The sequence below is a fragment of the Panulirus ornatus genome, chromosome 14 (genome assembly GCF_036320965.1).
Source record: "Panulirus ornatus isolate Po-2019 chromosome 14, ASM3632096v1, whole genome shotgun sequence".
Taxonomy (NCBI): domain Eukaryota; kingdom Metazoa; phylum Arthropoda; class Malacostraca; order Decapoda; family Palinuridae; genus Panulirus; species Panulirus ornatus.
In genome coordinates, this window is record NC_092237.1 from 59,099,226 (window position 1) to 59,126,746 (window position 27,521).

General features: G+C 41.8%; 1 long non-coding RNA gene and 1 other non-coding gene across 2 annotated transcripts; one reads left to right on the plus strand and one right to left on the minus strand.

Annotated features, from left to right (window-relative positions):
- Nucleotides 1–6,955: 6,955 nt before the first annotated feature.
- Nucleotides 6,956–7,028, minus strand: TRNAV-AAC (transfer RNA valine (anticodon AAC)). Its single transcript has one exon. It is a non-coding gene; the product is annotated as a tRNA-Val (tRNA).
- A 1,363-nt stretch (nt 7,029–8,391) lies between these two features.
- LOC139753477 (uncharacterized) lies at nt 8,392–27,514 on the plus strand. Its single transcript, XR_011713722.1, has 3 exons — nt 8,392–8,497; nt 14,075–14,194; nt 26,576–27,514. It is a non-coding gene; the product is annotated as an uncharacterized lncRNA (long non-coding RNA).
- Nucleotides 27,515–27,521: the final 7 nt, after the last annotated feature.

Sequence of the window (27,521 nt, forward strand, 5' to 3'; positions counted from 1 at the left end):
TTCTCCCTAAAATTTACTGATAGTCTCTCACCCCAACTCTCATTTGCCCTTTTTTTCACCTCTTGCACCTTTCTCTTGACCTCCTGTCTCTTTCTTTTATACTTCTCCCACTCAATTGCATTTTTTCCCTGCAAAAATCGTCCAAATGCCTCTCTCTTCTCTTTCACTAATACTCTTACTTCTTCATCCCACCACTCACTACCCTTTCTAAACAGCCCACCTCCCACTCTTCTCATGCCACAAGCATCTTTTGCGCAATCCATCACTGATTCCCTAAATACATCCCATTCCTCCCCCACTCCCCTTACTTCCACCGTTCTCACCTTTTTCCATTCTGTACACAGTCTCTCCTGGTACTTCCCCACACAGGTCTCCTTCCCAAGCTCACTTACTCTCACCACCTTCTTCACCCCAACATTCACTCCTCTTTTCTGAAAACCCATACTAATCTTCACCTTAGCCTCCACAAGATAATGATCAGACACCCCTCCAGTTGCACCTCTCAGCACATTAACATCCAAAAGTCTCTCTTTCGCACGCCTGTCAATTAACACGTAATCCAATAACGCTCTCTGGCCATCTCTCCTACTCACATAAGTATACTTATGTATATCTCGCTTTTTAAACCAGGTATTCCCAATCATCAGTCCTTTTTCAGCACATAAATCTACAAGCTCTTCACCATTTCCATTTACAACACTGAACACCCCATGCATACCAATTATTCCCTCAACTGCCACATTACTCACCTTTGCATTCAAATCACCCATCACTATAACCCGGTCTCGTGCATCAAAACCGCTAACACACTCATTTAGCTGCTCCCAAAACACTTGCCTCTCATGATCTTTCTTCTCATGCCCAGGTGCATATGCACCAATAATCACCCACCTCTCTCCATCAACTTTCAATTTTACCCATATTAATCGAGAATTTACTTTCTTACATTCTATCACATACTCCCACAACTCCTGTTTCAGGAGTATTGCTACTCCTTCCCTTGCTCTTGTCCTCTCACTAACCCCTGACTTCACTCCCCAGACATTTCCAAACCACTCTTCCCCTTTACCCTTGAGCTTCGTTTCACTCAGAGCCAAAACATCCAGGTTCCTTTCCTCAAACATACTACCTATCTCTCCTTTTTTCACATCTTGGTTACATCCACACACATTTAGGCACCCCACTCTGAGCCTTCGAGGAGGATGATCACTCCCCGCGTGACTCCTTCTTCTGTTTCCCATTTTAGAAAGTTAATACAAGGAGGGGAGGATTTCCGGCCCCCCGCTCCCGTCCCCTCTAGTCGCTTTCTACGACACGCGAGGAATACGTGGGAAGTATTCTTTCACCCCTATCCCCAGGGATAATATACATATATATATACATACACACACACACACACACACACACACATATGCACATACACACACACACATACACATACATATATATACATATATATACATATATATATATATATATATATATATATATATATATATATATATATATATATATATATATATATATATTTTTTTTTTTTATTATACTTTGTCGCTGTCTCCCGCGTTTGCGAGGTAGCGCAAGGAAACAGACGAAAGAAATGGCCCAACCCCCCCCCCCCCCATACACATGTATATACATACGTCCACACACGCAAATATACATACCTACACAGCTTTCCATGGTTTACCCCAGACGCTTCACATGCCCTGCTTCAATCCACTGACAGCACGTCAACCCCGATATACCACATCGCTCCAATTCACTCTATTCCTTGCCCTCCTTTCACCCTCCTGCATGTTCAGGCCCCGATCACACAAAATCTTTTTCACTCCATCTTTCCACCTCCAATTTGGTCTCCCTCTTCTCCTTGTTCCCTCCACCTCCGACACATATATCCTCTTGGTCAATCTTTCCTCACTCATCCTCTCCATGTGCCCAAACCACTTCAAAACACCCTCTTCTGCTCTCTCAACCACGCTCTTTTTATTTCCACACATCTCTCTTACCCTTACGTTACTCACTCGATCAAACCACCTCACACCACACATTGTCCTCAAACATCTCATTTCCAGCACATCCATCCTCCTGCGCACAACTCTATCCATAGCCCACGCCTCGCAACCATACAACATTGTTGGAACCACTATTCCTTCAAACATACCCATTTTTGCTTTCCGAGATAATGTTCTCGACTTCCACACATTCTTCAAGGCCCCCAGCATTTTCGCCCCCTCCCCCACCCTATGATCCACTTCCGCTTCCATGGTTCCATCCGCTGCCAGATCAACTCCCAGATATCTAAAACACTTTACTTCCTCCAGTTTTTCTCCATTCAAACTTACCTTCCAATTGACTTGACCCTTAACCCTACTGTACCTAATAACCTTATATATATATATATATATATATATATATATATATATATATATATATATATATATATATATATATATATATATATATATATATATATATATATATATATATTCTTTCTTTCTTTCATACTATTCGCCATTTCCCGCATCAGCGAGGTAGCGTTGAGAACAGAGGACTGGGCCCTTGAGGGAATATCCTCACCTGGGCCCCTTCTCTGTTCCCTCTTTTGGAAAATTAAAAAAAAAAAGTGAGAGGGGAGGATTTCCAGCCCCCCGCTCCCTCCCCTTTTAGTCGCCTTCTACGACACGCAGGGAATACGTGGGAAGTATTCTTTCTCCCCTATCCCCAGGGATAATATATATATATATACATATATATATATATATATATATATATATATATATATATATATATATATATATATATATATATATATATATATATATATATTTATTTTTTTCTTATTCGTAATTTAATATCTATATCATCCACACACACACACACACACACACACACACACACACACATACACACATGTGAGTATGAATAGTACGAGACAAGGTGAAAGAAGGTGAAAGAGGACCTTTACATGAGAATCATCCAGCAGGAAATAAGCTGCGGGAATATGAGTACGTGAGAGAGAGACTTGAGAGTTGATTCGTTCCCAATATGTTACCAAATTCTTACATAAAGAGAATAGTAAAGGAGACAAACTGTCTGCTGGCAAATGTTAGACTAGCAATTCAAATTCATGAATAAGGAAATACTGTGGGATCTTTATACATCCTATACTGGACCAAGAACTAGAAAATGCTTATTTAGTTTGATCTCTGCAACTGAAGAACAAAGAACAGAGTTCAAGTACATGGTAACAAAAATGGCACCTGGACTGAGATGGCTGGGCTACAGGGAAAGGCTAGAAGTCTTCAATTTCCCTAAAGAGAAGAGTAAGGGGGACCACTTGTGTTCAACTCCCTCCCCGTACAGTGGCAATAGGTAGTTTTAGCCTCTAAGCTTTCAACTCGGTTCTAGAAATGCAAGGATAGACCAACCAGAGGCCACAGAATGAAGTGAAAGAAGGAACTTGTTAGAAAGGATTTAAAGAATTAGTTTTTTACGAGTGTGGGTGAATGGTACAAAACGAATGAGGAAATAACAAGAGCAGACAGCATTCAGAAGTTTAAAAAGTTGTAAGATAGTAGATATGGTTCAAGAGATGGGGCCCCACGAGTGTAGAACTCCTTCCCTGTACAGTATTCTCTCTCTCTCTCTCTCTCTCTCTCTCTCTCTCTCTCTCTCTCTCTCTCTCTCTCTCTCTCTCTCTCTCTCTCTCTCTCTCTCTCTCTCTCTCTCTCTCTCTCCTCAGCTGGAGCACCATGACAGTATGAGCAACGGCAACAAACAAGAGATACTATCGACTAGATTTACACAGACTCCACCAACCTACATTTCCTTTAGACTTTCCAGGACGAGGAGTTCAGTCCTGGATATTAAACTTCCGCCCTAGGCCCTGGAGAGAGAGAGAGAGAGAGAGAGAGAGAGAGAGAGAGAGAGAGAGAGAGAGAGAGAGAGAGAGAGAGAGAGAGAGAGAGAGAGAGAGAGAGAGAGAGAGAGAGAGAGAGAGCCAAGCCGTTTAGAGAGATAATCGCATCCTCTTCATGCTATTAACTGGCCTGAGGAGGATGGGTGATTGACCATTAGAGGTGGAAAATACGACTAATGAAGCAGAGCTGAAAATGGGGTGGATTTTGAATTAAGTCATGCGCAACGAGGGTACATGACTGACGAGGGAGAAGAGGGAAGGGATGGGGAGGGGAGTGGGGGGGAGAGATAATGAAGAAATGGAGTGGTTGATGTGTTTTCGTTGAAGTGTGCATGTTTATTGGTTCCTAAAGTATCTAAAGATGACGTTATCTCTACATGATTATGCTTAATTAATAGATATGCTGATTGGTTGATGCATGACTTAAATAGATGCTGAGTGGTTGGTGCATGACTTAAAAAGATGCTGAGTGACTGAGGGATGAAGTAAAGAAATGCTGACTGGTTGACACATGACTTAAAGGGATGGTGACTGGTTGATTCATGACTTAAAGGGATGCTGATTGGTCGATGCATGACTCCAAGGAATGCTGACTGGCTGATGCATGACTTAATGGGATGCTGACTGGTTGTTACATGACCTGAGGGGGAAACTGAGTGGCTGATGCATGACTTAATGGGATGCTGACTGGTTGTTACATGACTTGAAGGGGGGAAACTGAGTGGCTGATGCATGACCTGATAATCTGCAGACCGGATTTTGACCTGAAGGCGTGTACTCTTAAATGACTGTCCTATGCATTGTTTATGCCTGCCAAACCCTAACCTAACCTAACCTAACCTAACCTAACCTAACACGTTAAGCACGACAGTACGACCCTTGAACATGAAGGTACGACCTTTAAGCACGACTGTACGACCCTTTCCTGTAGAAAATAATATTTTCCTTCCTTTCCTCTGATACCAACGGAGAATATAGATGAACGTCGCTGGCCAGGAAAAAACGACGGTGATCATATTATGCAGCAAAGTGTTCTTACAGCATAAGCTGGGCCTTCCTACCACTTTTAATAGATAGTGTTGGGAAAACAGCGGAACGTTAAGTACTGGGGTGAGGGGAGATTAGGAGTGGAGGAGGTGAAGGGGAGGAGGAAGAGAGGGGAGAATAATGAAAGATAGAGGTAGGGAGAGTTCTGCAGGGGAGAGTGAAGAGGAGGGAGTGGAGGTGGGGAGTAGGAGAGTGAGAGAGAATAATGAGAGGGGAGAGCTGTGGGTGACGAGAGTTGTGTGGGGAGAGATGAGACAAGGGAGCATGGTTGAGGAGAGATTTGGGGGGAGTCATGTCTTCCTCATTCCAACACCCTTCCTTCCTCTCTCCCATTACGTCATTATTCCTAGCTCTCTCCTCCACTCTCTCCGCCACTTTCCCTTATCTCTACGGTCAACATTTCTCATGCTCTCCTCATCCCTCACAGTTTTGCTTCTTTCATGTCTGTTTCGCGTTGAGTTCTATCTCTATCGTTAATTCTCATATCATCCCAAACATGTCACCATCGTCCACCTGTCTCACTCTATCTACGAAGTTGTCTGGTTTATTTCATCATTCTTTACGTTTTCTTTTTTTTATTTGACTTCATTTGTTGCTTCTCATCATTTTATTTTTTATTTTCACCTCACGGTATAGACTCGCTTTTTTGCCATTGGTTTTTGTTTTTACCTTCCTCATTTCGATGCTCTCCCTATCCCTCTATCTCTGGGCATCCTATATCTATCGTTTCTGGTCGGCTCTCTCTTTCTTTTTCATCGTGTCTGAGACACCAAAATTGTCATACAGTTCCCATAACACATTTGAATCCCTCATGATCGGTTGATAGCATACCGTATGCCACAGGAAGTTATTATTGGCGAATAAGATAACGGCTGAATTTCTTCATAACCACTGAGTGACATTATTGTAGTTATAGCTTCAAATCACGATCGAGAAGGTTCCGTTTTCATACTAAGGAAAGTTCCGTTTTCTATGTGATCCCTGCGTGCGTCTGGCTCGTCAGCTCAGGCAAGTTAATATGGAACACGGCCATTTGCAGTTACCTCCTGGAGATTACAACCACGGTGACTTACAGTGAAATTTGTTTCCCCAGGTGGATTAGAAAATGATTTGATATATTATACATCATATCCAGTGATAGCGTCAGATCCTAGCCTTTAGATGGATTAGAATTGAATCATACCATTTTCTCTAAGGTATGGGGGTCCACATACCTTAACGTTCCCAGCTGCAAACGAATGACTCCATAAGCTTTTATCATTAACAGTTCCCCCCGGTACTGCTCATTGTTCGCATCCACAGCTAATGGGAAATAACTGCATGACTGGATATAATTTATTTTGCCCAAAAAGGCGTCAGGGGAGACTTGCATAACAGCAACAGCACACGCAATGAACGCCGTGCCCCACACACAGAGGTGGCGCTTGCCAGGCACATTATACGAAGAATTTACGGTTTACAGGCTTTTTCGGGTTGCTGTTTAGTGTCTTGTGGTTGCTTGGTTCCTGAGAGTCTGGTTGACTGGGTGCATAGTGGTGCTGGCAGGGCTGGATGAGAAAGCTCTGAGGGACTTTGGCTAGTAAGAGCATATATATATATATATATATATATATATATATATATATATATATATATATATATATATATATATATATATATATATATATATAATCTGAACTGTTTATTGCATGTGATATATAACATACTTCCTGATGGTCTCGTAGGTCAAATGGATTGTACCACATGTTCTCGTGGGTGACTGGATTGTCTGTGGTTGTCTGGTAGATTAGGTCTGGCTACTTGGTGGGTTACTGGGTCGTACCTGGTCGTCTGCTCGGCTTCTGGGACGTGGCTGGCTCCATCTTTGAACTTTAAGGAATTGCTCAAGAGCCGAGTAATTTGTCCGGGATCCGAACCCTGACTTGTAACATTGGTGAACGCCAACCACTGCATTGACGGAGTTCTATAAAAAAAAAAACATCCAACTGTGCTCACCAGGGATCGAACCTGGGACCTTCTGTGTGTTAGACAGATGTGATAACCACTACACTATGAGCACATACTTCGAAGTTATTGTATTCCTTTTTGAATACTGGTGAGTCCAGTTCGACTGTATCTCTCGATGGTGTTGCTTAGGTTAGCCATAGCCCTCCTTCGAGCGGTTCCGAATCACAAGCACACAAGAGGAAGTTCACTCTCTTGGCATGTCTCCCTGGTTCGTGGCAAACATAAAGACTCTCGTCCATACTGCTGGGAAGGTAAATAAATCTATGAGAACCTCTTTCTTGACCTCTGGCTGAGAGGCGGTGGGTGGGGAGGGTGTTAGGTTTCAGGAGCTGAAGGATGAAGAGGGATTTATTGGTGGGCTCTTGTGAGTGTGGTGTTCCAGAGAACGTCAAGTAAAGGGAGACAGAGAAGCTGGGTCGCCGATTACTCCTTCGAGAATGAACACTGAGGCAATAGATGTTACACTAGTGAACACTAATTCATCTGCTCAGAATTGATATAAAACGGAAATATAAAGAATTAAGGTGACTAAAAGACAACGACCTTGGGCAATATAGATCATGGCACACACATACACACACACACACACACATACACACACACACACACACACACACATATATATATATATATATATATATATATATATATATATATATATATATATATATATATATATATATATATATATATATGTATATATATATATATTTTTTTTTTTCAAACTTCGCCATTTCCCGCGTTAGCGAGGTAGCGTTAAGAACGGAGAACTGGGCCACTGAGGGAATATCCTCACCTGGCCCCCTTCTCTGTTCCTTCGTTTGGAAAATTAAAAAAGAAAAATGTCTTCGATGTGACTAAGGTTAATCAAGGTTACGACACATCATTACTTATGTCGAATCATATCATTTTTCTCACGTTAGTTCAAGGCATAACTTACTGTCGTCTATACCCACCCAGCCTTTCCCTTTCACTTCAAAGCTATATTTCTGTGGGGGAGACGTCATGGGTACGGGTGTCTATGTTAACTTACTGTACATATCACCCTAATGTGGCTCATATTAGGTGTCCGCTCACAATGATTTACCTACAAGACTGGTATCCTCTGAGATCATTTAAGTTGGACTATTTTGTCTTATCTGGACTATGTCGACGTCTATGGAATTTCCTGCCCATCCGCTAGAGGGCAGTTCTGTTGTTGGAATTTTCCATCAACTTTATTTATATTTATAAATTCCATGATCTCTTTCATAACATATAGACGCTGTCATGTAGTAACCTCATGTTATTTTACATCATATTTGAGGCGATTAATTGTTCTGTTAGTTTAGTATTTACTTCCTAAGTGTCAACTTTTTAAGGAGTAATTGGAGACCCTTCTTGACCAGAGGTGGGGCCTTGGGTCGTGAGGACTACAATTTGTCTCATTTCAGTTCCAGTGTTCTTCTTCTGTGGCCATCTGCTGGCTGGTGTGTTCAGATGGCTGGTGTGTTCAGATGGTCTCGTGTGGGAGCCAGCTAGGTTAGTATTGCGTTGGCCAAGGGAAAGATGGTTAGGAGGAAGTATTTTGTGATTTAGTGGTACTCGAAACTATGTACGTCATATTACAATTGTTTGAATTATGTAGATGTTTGATATGTATGAGTGATATTACGTTTGTGTAAATTATGCAGATGTTCAATACATGGTCCATTTCACATACTACATACCATTGTTTTATCTTCATCCCACTGAATGGTTGGCAAGAGGAAGGAATATCGTGATTTGATGTGGAATCGTTACAACTTAATTTGCTGGTTGACAGTTCGACCTTCATTTAATGCTTTCCACTAGGAATCTAACGTGTTCTAGCCATGGATTTAAATCTAAGTTTAATTCTCTAAGTGGGATCAGACTCTGGCGTTCATGGGAATTTTCTTATTGCGTTTTTTAAAAGTAACGTCAACACTCATTTTTCAGGAGTTGCCAAGTAAAAGCGGAATTGCTCAGAGAGACTGTTAACGACTCTATACGTAGCAAGCATCGGCGGAGATGCTATGATTAACCAAACTATTTGAACTGATAAATAAATTTGAGATCTCTCTAAACCACTTGCATAAGAATACTTTAAGTACATAGATTCATAAACCGACGAACATTTTCCACGTCAACGGTATACATGAACACTTAAGACTTAATTGTTTTAGTGGGATATCCTCTTCGAACCTGTGAGGACAGCAGTGACCATAACACCTTTTAAGACTTATTTTGAGGACTACAGTGACCTTTTAAGACTTATTTTGCCGCTAGAGACACGGAAGACTTTTCACGAAACACTGACGCTGTACCGAACCAAATGGTTCGTCCCGCAGTATGATTTCAGAGCTCACTCCCAGGTGAAGCTTTGGATTCAAGCTTTCGAGTCTTTACGAGCTGTTGCTAACTGATTCCGATCTGTCTCCTGTAGACTGATGCCAGTTTGATGAATATTCAGATGCTAGGGCCGCATGCGCATCCATCAACGGTTCTGGTGCTTTTTTAATGGAGGTGGCCATCATAGGCAGCTCTTGAAATATTCAATGTCTTGTCCACCAGGTCTACGCGGAGTGGAGAGGTATGAATAAATAGTAGACGAATACACAATGATGGAAATCCCGGACAGAAGAATGACAGTGAAGTGATTTTGGGTGAGGAATTTAGTTCTTCTTGTGTTAGGGTACTGAAATACCGGCATCTGTCGATCCCAGGACTGAAATTGTGGATATAGGTAGAACGCGCCAAGTACTCCGAACACCCATAGTTACACGTATGTGAAAGTCAAGTCTCTCTCTCTCTCTCTCTCTCTCTCTCTCTCTCTCTCTCTCTCTCTCTCTCTCTCTCCTTTAAGGGACTGGTATCCTAGCTCATCCGTCCAGTCTCGGGAGTAGCCACATTGTATGAATCGTCAGAGTAATCGAGGTCTTGATGGCTTCAGGGACTGGTGAAAAATAACTTTTGAGCGCGAAGAAAACGGAGAGAGATTGTTTTTCTCCCAGGAATATAGAAGGTATTATAAAGGGTTAGTCTATAAAGGTCTTGTTATATTAAGAGGAGCGGTGAAATTGACCCTAATGAGAGCACAAGACCGATATAAGACTCTCGGAAGTTTTAGCCTAACTCCCACAATGACTGTGGACTGCATGTGGGAAAAAATGTGGAATCATTCCTAAATCTGACTTAGCCATTATCTGCGACTTTTCTATTCTGAATTAAACTATTCACTTAACATTTAGAATCGTTTTAAAAGGTAAAATTTCCCTTTCGAAATGTATTTCTCTCCATCCCGTGTTGGCCCAATTTACATCACATTGGTCATATGAACTATTTTCAGTCTGGGACTTTTATTTTTTTAATTCGTGGAGTGGAGGATTATATTGACGCACCACACACTAGTGAGTACACTGCAGTTCAAACTCCCCAATCGTGATTTTAGTAAAAGCGAAGCGAATTTGAGAGAAAAAAAAATTTGAAGCGAGGGGGGACATGGTCACAGCGATGGTTATTTAGGCAATAATGGAAGGCTTAGAGACTTTAATTCACCAGGGCCTTTGGCATCTTGGAATGAAGCCTTTTACACACACACACACACACACACACACACACACACCACACATCTATAAATAGTGTCCCCAGAATGGTAGAACTCCATGTCCTGCACACACTGGTAAATAACACACTGTACCCGGCTAATTTAGTAACAGGGAGGATACATAACCGTGACACGGACGGGGTGCGACAGGGCTCCCTCCCCCTTCTCCACACAGTTCGGCAAATACCACATAGGTGTTTAACTCTGCCATGAACGCCTGCCTCCCTAATCAATGTATGTCGACATTACTGGACATATCCCGGAAATACAAGTAAAGTTTTCTGTTCAGATTTGCAATCTGAATTAACAATTGCGAACAAATGTTTTTGACATGTGTCAAATGAATAATACGGCGCGGTGAATTATATTTAATAGACTTTGATATGCAACTGATGCGTTTCACGTGGAGTTGTGGAAATGAAAGTTTAGTTCATTTTGACCGAGATGATATGGAGCAGAAGGTGGTATGGAAAGTTATAAAAATGTTGCAAGTATATAAGCTCAAATGTAGGAATTTGACCACACGTACGACCACGTATTGCACACACACTACACACACACACACACACACTACACACACACTACACACACAATACACGCACACACTAGCATATACAAGAACATCCATAGTCATCACTTCCTTCCTATCCACCTACATAACGGGACTACTAGAAAACGTGCTAAAAATAGCGTACAAGAATCACCCTCGACCCTTCTAACATGAGGCACTAAACACACACGTTGTCCTCTCGCCTCTCTCCAACCATCGCCTGGACCTCATTCTTCAATCTTCAAGCTACCGCACCTTGCCACCGTCACCTCCTGCCACCAGAGATCCCTCGTCTCTGATGCATTTCGGCCCCACAACCGCATTGAACCCATGCAAGCTCGCACACACTGTACGGTCGACATCCCTCCCGGTGTTGTAACTCCACTGTCTCTAATCTGTATGTTTCTCTGTATATTTCCCCGTATTAGCAAGGTGAAAACGTTAGCCACAAAATACTATACGTTAAAGGGAAATTTTTGCTCTGCTTCTGTTCCTAATTTGTAATAATACAGGAGGCAGACAGGGAGGGGGGAGGATTTTCAGGCTCTTCCCCCGCCCCTCCTAGCAGCAGATATCTACGACACACAGACATTTGGTTAATAATCGCTCTACCATTTTGTAGTCTTCACAGTGTGTACACGAGTTTATATCGTAGCTGTGAATATCCTTGAGAATATTCAGTTCACTGTCTTCAAAATGACTTTGAATACCGTACTCTAGGTCGTGTGCACCGAGACTGCGCTCGTAAAATGGGTGTCGAACCCCGACTTCTATTTGTCCTCTTTGATCCCCGTGTGAGCCAGCCTCACTCGATACCCCTGGAACAGAGGAGAAAAAAGAACACTCGCTACCATGAAATGTTCATAAGAATCTATGATAGAAAAGGTCAAGATAGACGTGAGAGATATTGACTATGAACATTTAAGTTCGCTACACTGCTGGAAGTGTCTATCCTGAAAAACCAACAGTGTCTATTATGTCAGTGTTGCGTAGAGGATACACAAACCCCCTGATGCGTGACAGGCACCATGTGTATTGATCCCAGCGGCGCGTTAATTACACACAGTGGAAACACTCAGACTGGTAATATAAACCACACTTCTCTGCCATCACGACTCTGGAGGGGTCGTGTTCTTTTCTCCCCTGCTGCAACTGGAAATTAAAAAAGTCCCTCCCAAAATCTCGACCACTTCGTAACTCGTGTGTAGGAAGGACGATTTCTCTTCATCATGTTCTCTAATAACCGTAAAGTCTCTCATAGTCGGAACTATAGATATATCCAGACTTGCTCTTACGTAAATGACGCCAACAGACAGACGTAGACATGTTTCCACATAGTGACAGACCGTAATTTAGAACTATGTACATTTGCCGCCTGAATGGCCGGGTTTATACGAGTGTGTGGACGGTATTGTTATTACCCTCGGCATCATAGAGTGAAGGTGATGGTCGCGTTAAAGGTGGTGTTGATGGCTTGGTTGATGTGTACATGGTCTGGTTGATGGTGTGGTTGATGATGTAGCTAATAGTGTGGCTGATAATGTGGTTGATAGTGTGGTGTTTCTGGTGTGGTTGATGGTGTAGCTAATAGTGTGGCTGATAATGTGGTTGTGTGGTGTTTCTGGTGTGGTTGATGCTGTAGCTAATAGTGTGGCTGATAATGTGGTTGATTGTGTGGTTGGTGATGGTACAATCGATATAGTGATGTTCTCTGTGTCAGTGATGAGGTTTTGACAATTCATGTCTTTTGTTGGCATAGCTGTGTGTGTGTGTGGTGGCGATGGTGACGATAATAACATTGGCGCTACTGATGATGGAGAGAGAGAGAGAGAGAGAGAGAGAGAGAGAGAGAGAGAGAGAGAGAGAGAGAGAGAGAGAGAGATCGGTGATCATGGTGAGTATGATGCGTGAATTTAACTTGTACATTTGACTAGAATCAAAAAGACCTAAGGTGGCGTCTCCTTTGCACTTTCTCTATTAGCTCTACGCGCTTCTGGAAGTGAGGTGACCCAACCTGAGAGGCAACGGTGTTTATGATGGTGAGTATTTGTCTCTTTCCCAACACAACCCTCTACCCTCACCTCTCGCCATTCGAATCCCGGTTCAGAGAATCACTCGTACACCAAGACCGATCATAGCTGATTGCAGTCAGCTGTGCCCCCCTAATGATACAGATATGATGTCGTAGTATACAATATCGTGGAAAATCTGTAGTTTTAGGGGTGATGGAGGTTGTGATGGAGTCTGATGTAAAGGGATGGCTGTACTGATGGTCTCGCAACTGCGACAGAGGTGAGTCGTGATGGAGTTGAGGGCTGGATAGGAGGGTGTAGTGATGGAGTCTAGCGCTGGGGAGATGGTAATCGTGATGGAGTCCAGTGTTGGGTCGAAGCAGAGTGTAGTGATGGAGTCATCGTGGAGTCTGGTGTTAGGACTTGCTATTTTACCCACCCAAGCTGAGGTGTTCATTCTTGCATTTTCCCTTTCTTAGATATTCTCCTTGCCAGACCTCCTTTTCTCTCCACTTTCCCTTCCTTATTGAACATCTTTTCCTATCCTATTCCTTCCCTGTCGACTCCTTCCCCCAAAAATACTTCCTTGCTCATTTGGTCCTACCTATCTTTCCTTTGGACCCCCTCCTCGTTTTTTACTACCTTCTCCCCTTCCATTTGAACTCGCTCCCCAACGCTCTTATCCTCCTCCCTGACCTCGTCCTTTTTCCTCACCCTCATCCATTCCTCTCCCATGAGAACTCATGATTGATAATGCGAGAGAGAGAGAGAGAGAGAGAGAGAGAGAGAGAGAGAGAGAGAGAGAGAGAGAGAGAGAACTGAGGTTTTTTTTTTGCCTGACAAATTAAAACTCCTTTAAAAATCTGCCAATATCACTGCCATTTAAACTTTTCCTCGGCCATTTTCGACCCATCTCCTCAACTTTCCAGATGAAGTAGAGACGTGAGAGACAGCTCCATGCTCTGAACTGATCCTTGACGAGAACCCAATAGTTCTTCCTTGCCTTGATAACGCCAGAAGAAACGTGACGCCTTCAACCATCTTGGTCGGTGGGTGTGTGCAATGTTAGTCATTTGTTTGATTGTTCCTGACGCTACCTTTCCAAATTGGGTACCATAATTAAGTATAGATACGTATGTATATTTCTCTTATCAAACACAGTGGTAATCAAAACTGCTTTTATATTTCTGTATTGATTTGTATACCAGAAAGAATTTTGGGCTAGATATTACTCAGGTGATATTTAGGTGAAGAAGCCTCTTCTTTCCCTTTTTATTGCCACCTGGATCGCCCTTGACTGTAGGAGTCGCACAAGACATCTGCTTTAATAGGATTCGATATCCTTAGTCGTCCAGGAGCTGTCCAGGTATGGCTCGTCTACCTGGCGTGGGTAAGTCTTCTGAGTAGCTCTCGTGTACTCCAAGTTCTTACCCTTGAAACCTATACTCCTTAGGACCCGAACTTAATGCATCTATATTTTTCAAACCTGTATTCCTTTACCTGCAACTCTCGTACTCCTAAAATCTCTCCTTCCTAGACTTGTACCTCTCAGATGGATACTACCCACATATACCCTCTTCAAACCTGCAACCTTCACACCTGTACTCTTCAGGGTTTCTTGCACAAAGTCTTTTCAGTTATCCGCACCTTATTATCCTCCATTATCCACACCACCACTCGCTGTGCCGTTTGCAAGTTCTTCTAAGTACCGTGAAAGTTTAACGTGTTGCTCTTACTTTATCTTGTAATCTAGAGGTGATTTCATCGACTCATAAGGGACCTCTATACTTGAGCTCTTACAATACTTCATTCATAAGTATATAAGTGGAATTAAGAATCAATCGAAAATGCAAGGATGATATTCCTTTAACAGATTGCTAAAGCCGAAAAAAAATGTTCTAACATATTCGCTGTTATATAATTTCTCAGGACTGGGAGTCGGTGGCGAAAACAAATCCAATTTTAATGAGTTGGAAAAGTTTTGCCGGAGAGGGCTTCACCCGAGCTGAAGGAAACGTAATTGAGGAATTATGCCACAGGAAATTGGTCATAACTGTGCTGGCTACGACCCTGGGCAAGGGAGCTTTATTTATGACGTTAGTGCAATATGTCCGCGACGCAAGTGGCTCCTAAAATATTATTGGTACCGAATGTTCTTTTTCTTATGAGTATGTGTATGTTAGGGAGTGTTGATTAACGTGTTTGGTATCTACAGGATTTTCCACCTTACGTCAGATTCGGTGATAGATCTCTTTCTCTCCCCCGTCATAAGGCCTACTTGACCCCATCCTATCTTAACAGGTTCACAAAAATCTCTCTAGAGATGATCCCGCTTTATATCTTGTCTGCTTTCAGTTTTCCTCCTTCGTATGTGTATTCTCACTTTATCAGTTTAGCTGATCCTTCTCTATGTTTAACAACCGAGTAGTTAAAGATTAAACTTCATATCGGTGTTTATGGAATGCATGACCTCCACACTGTAGCCTTCTCTCTTGCTAACTGTATTTGTGACAGACTGGGAGATTGCTACAGTTCCTGCTGGAGGGTGATACTGCTTCGTGAGCTGATTCAGAATAGGGTTTGAACAGGATGGTGAGTAGCTCTGATGAGGCGTGTTGAAGTGTTCTGTCGTGTGAGGTTGATTGGGGTAGAACTACAAACTGTTAATGGGGTTGAAGTATTCAAAAGTGATGGTGGGTACTGATGTCGGTGGGAGCACAGAGCGCCGGATAACCGTAGAACACAGTGTTTGGCTTTATAAGCCTAAATCCTATAATCTAATCCAGTGGGAGAGGAAATATTCAGATTTAGGTAGTGAAAGGAAGGTGAGAGGGAATGCCCTGAGAGCCTTGGTAAATAATGAAACATGGGTATGGATGAAAAGCCGAATCGAGTAAAAAAAAGGAAAATACGAAGAGAGAGGAAAAATATGGAGACTTGCGAAAGAGGTGAGGTGAAGAACTCTTTAGAGACAGAGTCTTGGATGATGTATCCATTTCGTAAGGTGTTTTGGTTGATGTGTAGGGTGTTTGGTTGATGTGTAGGGTGTTTGGTTGATGTGTAGGGTGTTTGGTAGATGTGTAGGGTGTTTGGTTGATGTGTAGGGTGTTTGGTAGATGTGTAGGGTGTTTGGCAGATGTGGGTATATTGCTGAATGTGGAGAGTGTTAGGTAGATGTGGGTATTTCAGTAGATGTGGAGAGTGTTTGGTAGACGAGATCTATACCGAAATGAATACCTATGGATGGTAGCAAATCCCTTAGACATCAAATACATCAGTTAACACTTCATGATGTACAAGTGATTATAGAAAACATTCGTCACCAATGATACCTCTGGTGCCACCAGCGCCGCAGCCATACTGCACCAGCGTCATAGATAATGCTTTCCCCAGCTCAGTGGTCGTGGTCAGCACTTTTATGGCCAATTTCCTGCAGCGGAATTCTTTTAGTTGGTGTGTGATCCTGAGGTGCGGTGACACTAGATTCGCCAATTCCAATCCTTTGTGAGGTTGCAAGCAAATTAAGTTCTTCCATTGCATATATATATATATATATATATATATATATATATATATATATATATATATATATATATATATATATATATATATTGCTTTGTCGCTGTCTCCCGCGTTTGCGAGGTAGCGCAAGGAAACAGACGAAAGAAATGACCCAACCCACCCCCATACACATGTATATACATACACGTCCACACACGCAAATATACATACCTACACACACACACACACACACACATATATATATATATATATATATATATATATATATATATATATATATATATATATATATATATGTGTGTGTGTTTGTGATTATTTTTTGTATTGCGAAGAGAGGGTTCTACACTAGTGTTGCCCCTGCCTCTTGACTTTATATATATGTACCATGTCTTTACTCCCACGTCTGTACACACACACCAGCGTAAGCCAGGTACTTGTGTATAGACCAGATCTGACGGGAAGATGAACATTTGAGTTGGATGTGGGACGAATACGACGCCGAGGCTTCGAACCAGTTTGTGTGTGTGTGTGTGTGTGTGTGTGTGTGTGTGTTTAAAATCCACTGTAAATGTGTCTTTCATCCATGTTTAAACAAAGATGTGATTCGATTTCCTCTGGTCTTGCACGAGATTAAAGAATTTTGTAAAGCTTCAATCTGTCTATCGTCGATACACCAATACTCATAATATGAGGAACCTCATCGCTTGGAGGGACCAACACCAGAGAGCAATAATTCTTCGTTCACTAATGCAGACGCCTCGTCGCCTCCTGCAGACAAGCCTTCATGCAGCGAAATGCATTTCAGATCTCGCACAACAATAGTTTCCAGTTCTCTTTCTTAGCAATGAGTTCCGGAGACAGTGTCGGGAACGGAAGGCTTCTTTTTAACTTCCCAATTTTTGAAAAAGATGGAAATGATGCAACTTTTCCTTTGTGTGTGTGTGTGTGTGGTATGAAATGACTGACGCAGCCGTTTCTTTTCTAGGATTAGAATATTTCACTTATGGCCTGGATAATGACAGAATATTTAAGCTTCGTTGAATTCAAAAACCTGAGTCGTGAATATACAAGAGAGATATCCTTTGAATCATTTTGCTTATTGTTCCTTTTTTCACTCGGGGTTACTGTGCTCGTCTGGGACGGTTGTGTTTAATAGATGTTTCTCTGTTGCCTGAAGGATTCTCCTCTCTCGACATTGTCAGAAAAAGACAACGAGACCATTATCAATAGACAATATGTGCCTCGTCTTCTCTTCCTCCATTCTTCCCTTCGTTATAGTTATGCCAAATCCTAATTCCTCATCATCGCCCTGTCTCTTCCCTTCCCTCCTGGTACAGGCAAATAAGAGTGACTCCTGAGATTACTAGATAGATAAGTGAACACACACAGACACACACACACACACACACACACACACACACACACACACACCACACACAAACGTACTTTTCCTTCTCCTGAGATACTAAAAAAAAAGATTCTTAATTCGCTGACAGTAAAGTAGGTGGGTTAGACCCCCAGGGTCTGCTACCCTGCTAATTTTCTTCTCATTCCTTTAACTTTCTTAACACTCGCTGCACTCGTAAGACCCTCCCAGGGACGCTTCCTAAATACCTCGCTACTACTGAAACCTGTTCCACACCAGCTAGCTGTCAGGGAAGATGTTTATAGATATCTTTTTTTCTTCTCAGTCTTGTGGATCTGGTTCACCTACTTCCCGCTAGGTGGTAACGTAAAGGTGTTTGTAAATGAGGTTTGTAGGAGCATGGAGAGGGATCTATATCCTAAAAAAATTATCGTGAGGTTCAATGAATTTAATGAAATTTCGTTTACGCTATTTTGAGTGGAGTTGCAGGGGTGGTCACCATACAACAGTAGATTACTGTACTGAATACGTGAATGCCATGGTTCTCTAAAGTCATTTAAATGTTAGAATTATGTTTGCGATGCGTTTACACAATTCTGATTTGGCGTCATTCTCGGCCATCTGCATTATATCTTAATCATGATCACGCGAGCAACTGTTGGACTCATGGTTCGCCTGTCTTTATTTCGTCTCCCAAAGCTATGATCGTGGCCCTCCCTAGCGACGAGGGTATAGCTTAGCTTAACTTGTGTACTGGAAATGAAATAAATACTAACATGTCTCCAGGCCTCTGGTGTGCGAATCTATTCCTTCACCAGAATCGCAACGAGACATTCTGAATCAGTTTCTCGAAATCATTCGAAACTAGATCAGCGACTTTGATAAAAGTTTCGCCTTGCTTCATTAAGACTTGTTCACGCTTTCGTGTGAACAGTCGACTAACTCGAAAGGTTTAAACGACAGATGAATACACAGGAGAGAAGGAGAGAGGGAGATCGTATCTTTTAGGGCTTTCGGGAGAAGTGAAGGACAGTTTTCACGTCAGCAAATGCCGGTACAACATACCTATATATGCGCGTAAATCATAGTTTTTTTTTCCCAGTTCTGTTACGGGATTTTAAGATAAGTGAAGCATAAGAGCAATGAACAGTGGACATCGTGAGACTGTTGACTCCCGGACTTCTCTGTGGTCGCTAGCAGTCTGGGTCAGCTGGACGTGGACCTTGTGTATCAACGTTAAAAAGGGAAGGGGGAGGGAATGGTTCAGGGGAAACAGGAAATTAGTCCCGGCGATAGCGAGAAGTTCTTTGATGCACCTAGTTCTCCACTGGAAAGAAACACACACACACACACACACACACACACACACACACACACACACACACACCATATATATATATATATATATATATATATATATATATATATATATATATATATATATATATATATATATGAGAGAGAGAAATATTGAGACTAATAACGAAACCTGACTTTGAGATGTGTTGCCACGCCCTGGTAACTTCAGCTCTGGATTGACAGTCGCTCCAGCCTTGTACCCAGATGACTGTAGACGATATATATTCAGCGATAATTCGCCCCGACGTCTGGTGGGAACTTTCCCCCTCCCGGCTTAGATTCTGAGTTGGCTCAAGGAACAAGACGGAGGAGGTGGAGTGGAAAAAGTTGTGAATACAGAGTTGGGAGCAGAGTCTTGTCTGACACGTGACATGTTGTGCATAAGAGCTCCCGATCTCGCTGGTGCAGGAGCGGCGTGGAAATATAGGCAAGTATATGCATAAAGAACACACACACACACACACAAACGGACGTGTTGGATATAACTTCACACAATCTGTGGTGTCATAATGCGAGGCATAACCACAGTTCGCGTATATTTCAGAGCTAACTCTTCCTACATCAACCTCCACGGTAGGTGTCACGGGGGAAAACAAAGCGATGCGTCTTCATTCCCAGTGGTAATGATATTATTCAGACCTCTTGTCAGGTGGCCATCATGCTGGACAATACACACCAGAGGAGTCTGATGGTCGAGGAGTTTTTGTGTTAAGGTCTGGGTGTGTAGCGACATTAGCCTGAGATGTTGCGACACAGTCGAGTGTGATGCGACGCAGTGAGGAGTGTTGGGAAATAGTTGGGAATCGTGCGACGCAGTCGGAGTTCTTGCTAAGTAGCTGGGAGTGTTGCGATGTAGCGGGAAGTATAGCAACACAGCCAGCTGTGTCGCAAACCTCTGAATGAGAATTTATCGTCAACTTGTGTTGCTCCGTGGATTGTCTTGCTTCTTATGACAGAAGCAAAAATTGTGGAAATTATGTATACATTTAAGACGTCGGGTATAGAGGGATATGGGGAGAGGTTTGGTTGGGCGACAGTGAAGGGAGGAATGGAGACAGGGAGGGAGGGAAGAGAGGTGTACACCGATAACAATAGGATGAATAAGAGATCTAGATCAAGAATATATCACTGGGAATGAATGTGAAAAGGGAAAGGACTAACGATAGGAAATACACCCAAATAGGATACAAGAGAGATGAAACAGACGACAAAGGATGAGTATTAAGGTAGATTGAAGGGTGAGGGAGGAGAGGAGGAGAGTTGTTGGGAAGGGAGAAGATGGAGAAGAGGAGGAGGAGGAGGAAGCTGGCAGAGGGTAGAGGAGAGGTCATCCCAGGAGGAAGAATAAAGATAATGAGGCAAGGGTTAGAATGGGACGTAGAAAAATGAGATGGGGGTGGGGGAAGGAAGAGGTTCTGGAGTACGAATTGAAGGAGCAGGAATAGCTGAGGACAGAGACAAGCAGGAAGAGAATAAGGTGGAGGAAGTGGAGAAAGGTGATCTATCAGACAAGATCCTCCCTCCGTGCGCTGTTATTGTAGGTCTGTGGCCGACGACGGGAGTAAAGCCAAGATGGCCTCAAGATAACCTTTCTTTGGGATTGGAAAGTGACGTCAGCGATGCCTAAAATGGTGGATTCTCTCTCTCTCTCTCTCTCTCTCTCTCTCTCTCTCTCTCTCTCTCTCTCTCTCTCTCTCTCCTCCCTCCTCGAATTCCCGAACTACGAATGATTGTGGCACTGGAAACGTTCCCTCTCCCTTCTGCAGGAGGCGGTGGTGTGAGGCTGCCTGGGCCAAGATGAAGGCCTCGGGGAAGTCTCCAAGACATGTGGGCAGCTTTTGTGTACGAGGCACCGAGGCGGAGTTCTGTCTCCAGGGACACCACAGACTTCAGGTGGTATTTCCGACACATTGGAGGGCAACGCCATTATCCGAGACATTCTTTGACTTTGCCAAGCTACTGATGTATATTCCATATATATATATATATATATATATATATATATATATATATATATATATATATATATATATATATATATACATAACAGAATGCATGGCGTTCATCTCTGTGGCATTCCGAAAGCATATGATGATCAACATTTTGCCACTTGGTTGAGATTATGTTGAATGCGAGTTCCGTTCTGAGGCACGGGGATCGTATGGAGGTAGAGGCCATTCATCCACGGAAGCGAGTCCACTGACACACACTTCACGGGATAAACAAACATAATAGCTGAAAGTATTTCCATTACACGGCGTGAAATAGATAGTCGCTTTGTAGAATTGACTCCTACGAAACCTGGCGTTTATTTTCTCGCTTTATTATGCAAAGAGGATTTTACGGTAATGGAAAAGGAAAAAAAAAAAAAAAGATTGTCTCGTCGCTGTTCTAGAAAGCAGTATATAATGTGTTATTGTTTACCAATGTCAGATTTGCAATAACGGAACATTGTATATATCTTTAAGAAGATCTGAGGCTTGCGGTGTTGCCGGCTGTAGGATGTCAACCGTGCTAAAGTTTACCAGTTGTAGGATGTCAACCATGCCAGAGTGTTGCCAGTTGTAGGATATCAACCCTACCGGTGCGTTGCCAAGTGTATGATGTCGACCCTACCGAAACGATGCCTGCAGCAAGATGTCTGAAGAAATGTAAACCATCTCGTATTGTCCTCGGTTGAGATAGGAAGGTTATCAACTTTACCGACGGCTCAAGTTGTCCTGAATATTTGTGGACATAAGATGTCGTATGTACATATCTTCAGCAGTTTGATGATGGGCTGTAGGATGCTGCCCCTGATTGCCTCAGCCTCAGAGAGCCTTCTTACACGGAGCATTCGATACCATTTCATTCTCGAATCGTTTCATTCTAAACCGCTTTTCCTCACCCCGTTGTTTTAAAAAGGTTGAACTTCGACAGTTTTCGCCGTTCTGGTAAAGTTATTGACAATGTCCTTTGAGACAAAAGTAAATTGCTCTCAACGTGCGAAATATTTGATATACTCTGTCAAAGCTGTTTCGTCCTCGAGAGTTGAAGAAAAGATAGGGATTGACAGGACACTAGATGGAATACCGGGGTTCGCTTCTATCAGTACACACCAGTTTCGTAGCCTGGAAGTTTCGCTTAGGTTTAATCATCATCATTTAACCTAATTACTTTTAAAGAGTAATGAGATGAAATAATCCCTTAGCCCTAATTACTTTCAAGAATACGATACAATACAGGGATGCCTAAGTAAAGGGAATTGTGGTCTCCACTAACACGAGTCTTATTTACTGCATCAAATAGAACCGTAACTACTTTATCATTGTGAAATATTGATAAACGTGGGCTCGGAGGTGAGTTGCTCCAAATTTCAGTAAACACTGCTAACTTTTTCTCCCCTGCCATGCCGTCAGTGAACATCAATAATTTGTACTTGACAAATGCTATAAAGGGAGAGAGAGAGAGAGAGAGAGAGAGAGAGAGAGAGAGAGAGGGGGGGGGGTTATTCAAGATCAATATCCTTATTTGGAGTCCTTGTTTCCATATATAGACATAGGGTATCTAATGTTCAAGGAGACCTCGAGTGTCCTAGGGTATTCAATATGTTTACCAAAACATACGTCTCTAGAAACGATAGTCAGAAAAATGATAAGAAGACATCGTATTTGATACCAAGAAACGTGGGTATATACAACTGAGAGAATAAAGAGATGTACATTAACAAGCTATGATTAACTAGTATCCGCCACTGATCATCATATGATACCTCTAGCCATAAGATGAATAAATCATCAGACATACAAAACTCATTCCTTCCACTGTTGATCAATGTAGTTTCTTTGTACGAGACGTTGAACCCATCGCTCAATCATCCGGTAATGGACTGGAGGTGTATTATTCAAGAGACTGAAGTGGCGCTATATTGTATTTAAGACCACTTGAAAACTAGACTATAGGAGCAGAATACCGCTCTGATAACCTTATATTGGGTTGCTGGTAACTCATTGTTGAATCCTTGTGGTTGAAGTTACAAGATTGTTTTTCAAAGTATCGTAAACAATAATATGTCTGGATTGTGGAGAGGACAATGATGGGTATATTTCGGCACGTCCACTCCCGTATACCACATCGACCCAGGTCTCTATCGCATGCATGCCTCTCGTAAATATTCGGGCCCTGATACCTCAGTGTCCTGTACTCAATGTATGAAGCTCTAGTCTTACGAATGCATATATATTCTATTGATACAGAATAAATCTTTTCCCCCGAGGGTCGTCTGAAATCTGTGAGTGACCAGATTACTTGAAGCGCGTTAACCAAAAGAAAATTTACAGTTTCACTCTGTACATTGCAATCTATAACTTATCATGGTAGAGAACTTTTGCACATTCATTTATTTTTAAACAGTATCATTTGATCCATTCTTCTGCTGACATACGTTTCAGCACATCAAAAGTAATGTATTTATAGAAATGAAAATTTTAGTGGATTTGACTGAAGGATTCGACTGCTCAAGGGTCGTATCGTTGTGGTCTAGCGTCGTATCCCAAAGTCGTATCGTCGTACTCAAGGGTCATACGACTGTGCTATGGGGAGTAACACTGAAGCGATGTAAACTGATGTATGCCTTCAGTAGGTTGGACGCCTATTGAATGGAAGAGCAGTGGTATGGCTGGTGATGACCCGTCTTGGGTACAGACTCTTGTAGCTTCACAGTAATTCAAAGCTGTAGCTGTCGACATTGGATGTAGGGCAACTTCTGTAAAAGTTCAGCGTGAATTGTATAACGTTTTTGATGTGACATTTCGTTAACAGTGACGGTGTAGGAAATCCAATGCCTTACTCACGGTCATCTCATTGCCATTATATATATATATATATATATATATATATATATATATATATATATATATATATATATAATTTTTGATGTTGCACCAGCTTAAAAGCTTTTATTAATGAAACGGATGAGAAAAGCCGTTGAGGTTAATTACAATGTCTCGCAGCTGGTGATAATTTCCGTAGATATTCAGATGTGTAAAAGTTTATGGCAAACTGCTTTGGAGTTATTGTTAGCGTAGTCTTGGTAGAGGTAACCCTTGTGTTTCACGAGGAAGTCCCTCCTCAAGATCTTGATACTAAAATATGGGTAAGATGACCCGTAGAGTTTCGCCTCAAACTGCGTTGACGCTAGTAATGAAACGTGGGTTGATGTATCCGTAGAGTTTATCGCCAAAACACATCCGTTTTCTATATTCTCTATACCCATTTATTTAATCTTTAATGGTTTATATAGTCTTAATTTTTCTCATTCATTTCTATCATCACATTCATCATTATCATTAGTAGTAGCAGTAGGTCGTATTATTATTATTATTTATGAGTAATAGTATTTGCAATATTTTACATTACTTAGAAGGATCTCTTTATGGAAAGAAACCTTCGCCAAGGCAAGATCCTTAAATATGCATACAAAAGTGCTAAAGTGTTAGGTTAGTAAGGAGAGGTGAGGAAAATTATGATTTTGGGGGGAAGAAGAAATTCTAACTTAGAGAAAATCGTAAGATTTAGGAAATACGCGAGAAAGGATGACTTCAAGCGTAGTATTGTCGAGAAGCAAACATATTGCAACGACTTGGGTTCAAATTGCCAGCAGCCTCCTGATAATCATGTGATGCAGAGGTTTGCTGGGACATTACTTGGTCTAGTTAATGGCGGAGGCACACAAGCAGCCAGCCAAGGGCAGATGAAATAGAAGTAATATGTACAAAAGTGGGAAAGAGAACCAATATTGCAGTTTTTGAGCAAATGGGCCAAGTTTTAACAGATCTTTTGATTTGTTACATACACATTTTCAAACTTTGATACATGTTTGTGTACATTTTTTTAGATAGAATAGACATTTGTCAATATCATTCACAGCACTAATCTACAAATCTGGTAAAAAGGCATTTATCGTATGAAATCACCTATGAGAATTGTATTTGCAGGAAAATTCATCATGAATAATACGAACTCATCTTGAAAATATTTTATTTCATACTTTCTACAAAAATAACACTTCATTTGAAAATATGTCACAGTGGCTGCGTATCTGTCCGGCGTCGGACACAAGGGATTTGACCGCTTGGTGTTGAGGGAACACCGGAATTAAGACAAACATCCATCATCATGCCAGTTATTTTTTTTTTTATATTTATCTCATTATACTAAAGTGTTTGTGTAGCAACAAATATATATATAATGGCGCTTTTTACATAAATATCTGATATGATGAAATTCAAAGAAGCAATGATACCGTGTTGGCAACACTGGATCAGCTGAGTATTTTGTGAATAGATGTCAAAGTCCGAAGCAGAGTGGGGCACACGCAACGAATATGAACCTTGTGTCGTATGGAAATGAAAGTGATTTTCCCTCTGTGTTTGGCTGAGGAGAGAGGCTCATGTTTATACTAATGTTCTCCAAGCATACATTATAAATTACATGTAACATGTTGATGGAGTGGTTATAACAGAGGGACGTTGTGTACCCACACAGACACATACACACAAACACACACACAGTATAAGTGTGCCTTCATGAATATCTCATATCTCGCACACTTTTAACTTCCATTTCTCCAAATCATCAGACATTCACCTTTCCCTATTCTTTGTATCTCCTACCTTCTCTCCTCTCTCCCATTCCTGATTTCATCACACTTCCTCTACAACACACACACACACACACACACACACACACTCCGAACACCCCCTCGTGTCGCTTGCAAGAAACATTCACGGGCTTCCGGCTTGCAGCAAGCATCATTAGCAATCTGAAAACATTGATAAGAATAAAAAAAAGGAAAAAAACGAACACACACGCCCTGATCTCGTACATTACGTGCCGGATCTCTTGGCGTCGTTGACATGAAGAGACGCCATGTTGCAGGCAACCGAAGGCAATCATAATACAATATTCATACTAGATCAATATTTTTTCTTTTCTTTTAATATACATCCGTGATCCCTGTCTAGTGTTGGTCAACAATCACTAGGTGAGTGACACAGCGTGGCTCGTGGGATTGAGTGGATGTGAATTATTCAGACGGTTCATTTTGTAAGAATCATGTAGGAATAGTTGGGGAGAAAATATAATACGAGGCAGTTCCCGAACATATCTTCCTTGTAGACTTTCGATTTTTATTCTTTTTTAGAGTTCTGGTCAAGTGAAGACAGACCCACCCCCGACCCAACTTTGAGTTGTGAGAGCTTATGGATTCCAGAATTAAACAGTTTCGAGCTATGACTGGTCTTAGCTGGCTTTCATCTGAGTCATGGATGCCATGGCAATAGGCCAGGACCAGTGAGGATGAAGAGCCCTCTGGTGAGGAAGTTTGGAATGAAGACGAGCCAGATAAGGAAGATAACAGAAGACGATGAAGGACATGTGCAAAAGAACAGAGAGACTAAGAAAATGGAGATGACGAATGAGCTAAAAAGAGATGGGGGAGGAAGTTACTTAGGTATGACATTAAAGAAAAGAGAACAATGAAATATTTTGAAAGGATCAGAGCATGACATTTGCCCCAGAGACACACTTGTTTGTTCAACCTTTGTGTACTCTAATGAACATGAATCGCATGAACTATTCGGTCAAATGAATTAGATATGCGTTATGTCGAGTCGTCATTCCATAAGAATTTTGATCAGTACCATGACAGCCTCAAAGCCTTTGAAACATGCTATCCCAGGATGTATATAGGAATGTATATAGCAGGTTGTATTGACTGAAACAGTACTCAGTTATCGAGCTAAACTTCATGTATATTGCAGATGTTCTTAGTGAAACAGTATGTGGTCATGTTCAGAACAAAAAGGCGGTGGTGCACCTTGTGGCGAGTCCAGGACGATGCTGGAGCACCAGAAATCGCTTTCTCCTATTGCTTTTCACGCTTAAACAGTCTGTAGTTTTCATTCTCTCGGCCAACCGGCAAAATTTGCCTCGTAAGTGCACGTACTCGCACGCAAACTGGTTTCGAATCTAGCGTTTGAGAGGCCGAGAACATAAATCCAAGATCAAATGAAGATTATCAAACACGATTCAAAGGAGAAGGAATAAGATAACATTGTATGTACGTTGTATATTCTGTAGAAAACGCT